At 32.0% G+C, this 4,513-nt stretch overlaps 1 pseudogene; it reads left to right on the top strand.

Moving 5' to 3' along the window:
* Positions 1–610: 610 nt before the first annotated feature.
* LOC149566517 (uncharacterized) lies at positions 611–1,544 on the top strand (annotated as a pseudogene).
* The last annotated feature ends 2,969 nt before the right edge of the window (positions 1,545–4,513 follow it).

Genomic DNA, 4,513 nt, shown 5'->3' with positions numbered 1-4,513 from the left:
AATCATAACAAAAAATAAAACATAAATAGAATTGGACAATATCTACCTTCTTCTTGACCTACTCATCAAATAATATTTATATCATTTTGATTAATATTTTAGTAATCTAAATTACTCATGTCTATATTGAAATGACATAGGAATAAAAACCAACCCTCGTGAGTATAGATTCATTCTTAAACACAACCATATATATGGAAAGACTCTCCGCTCAAAGCAATGCATATATTGCAACAAAGACAGCTAAATCTTGCAAAACCAAAATTTATAGTTTATGGCCTTCGATGAACGCTAGTCTCAATTCATAGACAAACAAGTCTTTTCACCCTATGCAATGTAGACTTTCTCCTACCGTGAATGAACTACTCACCACCACAACCACACTAATTTCTTTAGTTTTAAAGCTGATAGACTTCTTCTCCCAGAGATCAGGGGCAGAATAACCACACAAGAAAATGAGAAGCGTCTACCAAGCCAACATAATAGATATTAATTTCTTGTTAAAAATTAAATTAAAATTATAAATTGATTGTTTTGTAAATTTGAAAGAACTAATAAATTATAACATACAGCCATTATGTCGGCTATATAGCTATTTCCCCAGAAAAGAATGTGGTGGGTTTATAGGGGATGGAATCGACTCCTGCAACACTTGTGGGCAGATGAAGCAAGAAAGCAACTGGATCTCCTCATCTCCTTACCAAATGCCAAACAGGCTCCCTCATTTACTCCTTCCCCACTCGCAAATGGCGGCCCCTTTCATTTTCCTTCTTCCCCCTGCCCGAATGATGCATCTGTGAATGTGGGTTTGGGCTCCTGTTACTCATAATTCCTTCAATGGCGACCACCTGGGTATGCAATCTTCTAACTAGAACATCATTCCCGCTTCCTACACTCGCATTTCCCCTCCATATCCTGGCCAAATGGGTTCTACAGGAGTAGAACAAGGGAACCTTCAAGGTCCTCCTTTTGGGGAAGAAATGTTGCGAGGGTACAATTGAAGTGCAGGGGTACAACTCTGTTTCAGATTTGTAGACCAAAATGGGGGAATATGATTTGGGGGTGAATTCGAAGAGGGACAAAACGATATTTTACAATTGATTTCTGTTCTTGATGGGTGTGGATAATGGGATGGTGTTGACAGTAAGAAGTGGGAGTGGAATTGAGTTGAGATGCCAGCGGGTGCAGTGATGAGGAATAACTTACGGCCCCACCTGGTTTCTTGTGGGTCTTTCCAAGTGTTGCTGAGATTGATTAAGCGTGCCCATGCTTTGGAGGAGGTGATAATATGTGAGTTGTGTGCAGAGAAGGAAATCAAAAGAATGCCCGAATGGGTTCGGGTAAGGAGGTGGATTGAATGCATGGGAGTTGGGGAAAATGTGTGCTTCAAGTCGTATGGGAGCGTAGAGATTGAGTTGTACAGTTTGCGTGAGGGGTCTAGGCAATGGCTGCCCAAGTATTCTGTTGCTTTCATCATAAGCTTGGCATTTCAGCAGATCTACTATTTATCTTCCTTGCATCCTTTGTTTCCTCCACTGTGTTAAAACCTAGTTTCTACATTCATTAAGGTCCCGTTTGGTTGCTGACATAGGAATAGAAAATTAGAATAGAAAAATGGAATGGGAATGGAAATAAGGAATGGGAATAGAAATAGGCAATTCCAATCATGTTTGGTGCACTTGGAATTCGACTAGGAATATGTTAATCTAATGTTTGGTTGTACAAAAATAGAATAGGAATAAGGTTAAGTTTTGTATTTTTAAAAATAATTTTCCTAATTTTTTTTTAAATTTATTATTTTTTTAGTTAATTCATTTTTATTTTCATTTTTTTAAACAAATAGATAAAATTTTTAAAAAATGTTATTTAAAAAAATTTTTAAAAAAAATTAACAAAAAAAATTCAAAAAGTAAAAGTAAAAAAAAAAAATTCAAAAAAAAAACAATTCAAAAAAAAAAAAAAAAAAAAAATTCAAAAATATTTTTTAATGGAAAATCGGAATGGGAATGGAAATGGCCTATTCCAATAAGAGATATTTTTTGGCATAGACATATGCTCATTTTAGGGGCAAAATATGAATATGTATTCCTATTCCTAATTCCGATTGAGCTTACCAAACAGCGAATATAAAACATATTCTAATTTCATTTTTCTATTCCACTCATATTCCAACAACCAAACGGGGCCTAAGCTTATTCAATTGTTATCCATTTTCATGTCTTTAGCAGAAAATATTAGTAAAGTGAAGAATGGGATGCTTCAAAGCATCAAATACAAATTAAACAACTCTTCATTCTCGATTCTGTAGGGTTCCCTTTTTAATTCTGATGAAGATTGTGTATTATAATTTTTAATTTTTAATTTTTTTAATTGTTTGTTATTAATTATCAAAGGGCATGAAAATAGGTCAAACAAATTATGAAAACTATACCAGCACTTGCACCTTTGATGGGTGCAAGGGTTGTGTCGATAGTAAAATATATAAAATAATGATACTATTGTTCTTAATATGTTCTAGGGTAGGCACAAATGAAAATCAAGAAAATCATGAATAATGTGGCGAATGTTTGACATAACACTTCCATTAGCAAATTAGCAATGGTCAATCTACCAAGTGATTTCCCTAATTCTTTATCATTCTTAAAAGCAAGAAGGATATGTTTGGAATAATCCTATCCTTTCTATTTATGGCTAATCTTCATGTAGAAAATTAAGAAATTCGGATACATTATTCTTATTCACACAACCCTTTCTTCCCTTTCTTCCTCCTTTTCGAGCCTTAGATCCTATCTCCGTTGTTGATTACTATTTAAGTTGAATCAACCAAGAAAAACTAGGAAATATTTTAGGTTTTGAGAAGCAATTAATTATATATATATATATATATATATATATATATATATATATATATATATATATATATATATATATATATATATATATATATATATATATATATATATATATATATATATATATATATATATATATAATGGTCATATAGTAATATATTTATGGATCTATATCTCTCTTTATTTCTCTATTAAATGTTTCTCTCTCTAACTCCCACACTGTCCCTATCCCTACCATTATATCTTCCTTGCTCATGCATGTAGATACAACTATTTTCTCCCTCCCATTTATATCTTATCTTACCCCTCTCATTTCCATTAACCCCTCTCTATTTTTATTATGTTTCCTTTATTTCTCTTTAATCCACTATATCTATTTATCTATCTATATATCACCATATATATCTTTTCATTCCAAATTTTTCTCTCCTCTAATTATTTCTCCCATTTTAGCTCTCTCTCTCTCTCTCTCTCTCCCTCACACACACACACACACACACACAGCCCAATTTACTATCTCTTGACTTTTTGAAATCAATAATTTAAAATTAGCTTTATCTCATCATCTCTAACTCTTCCTCTCCTTTATATTTTATATCATTATACCTCTTATCTCCTCCTCTTTCTCATACTCTATATCAGTATATCTCTTTATCTCTTTCTTACCATCTTTTATTTTATTTTATTTAATCTTCTTATCTATCTACTTTTACATATCCTTGTACCTCTCCATTTATTTTCTCTGCTCTCTTCCTCTCGAGACATCTTTGTCTTCTGAGAAATATATACATATAATCATTTGCATCCATAATGTATTGAGGGATATTTTTGAACTATCATTTATGGCACTAGTCTTGTTGATATTAGAGCTCATAGAGTAATCCATTTCTTAGTGATGACATCTCTAAATTATATTAAAAAACTCATCTTGTTATATATATATAAGTCATTAGAGGAATTTGCATATGAGATAAGAAAGGAAAGAGAATCAATATAGGGACCAGACACTAAAAAAATCTTTTGTTATCCAGCATAAAATATATTTAATTCTTCAAATATAAGAAAGGATCTTTATCATAAATGTTTTATTGTTTATTTAAAAATGTTAACTAGAATAAGTTTAGAACATAATGTGAAACTTGCATAAAAGTACAATTCTATATAGGGACAACTGAAACATCACACATTAAGACTTGATTCCTAGGCTAAAAATGTTAAATAGTCAAAGTTGACTTATTTTTCCAAGCTTAATTTCTACCTTAGTATGTGATGTTTAATGGTGACCCTATCATATACCTTGATATTGTGTGCATGTCATCTATTGTTCTTTATTAGCGAGGAGATGAGTATAGACATGATGCTAGTAAAGGAGTTGGATTAAACTATTAAGTTGGTTCTATTGTTTCCTATCAAAGTCATTGAAGAAGGAAACTACTGCCACATGTACTAGTGTAGTTTATCCTAAAATTGACTACATTAATACATGTGGGTGTTGATGCATGTGCTACGTAGAGAATTGAGGGTTGTGTCTATGAATTCTACTTGTTACTATTCAATGACACACTAATTCCCAACAATGAGCATTGGTAGGTTTTGGCATTGATGGAGTAATGGAAGGGAGGAAATGTATTCTGTGAAGATTTATACTTTCAAATTTTGAG

Source organism: Cupressus sempervirens, chromosome 3, assembly GCF_028749045.1.
Source record: "Cupressus sempervirens isolate cs-2001-9-10 chromosome 3, ASM2874904v1, whole genome shotgun sequence".
Lineage (NCBI taxonomy): Eukaryota > Viridiplantae > Streptophyta > Pinopsida > Cupressales > Cupressaceae > Cupressus > Cupressus sempervirens.
Note: the sequence above shows the minus strand (reverse complement) of the source record. Positions and strands in the feature narration are given on the sequence as shown.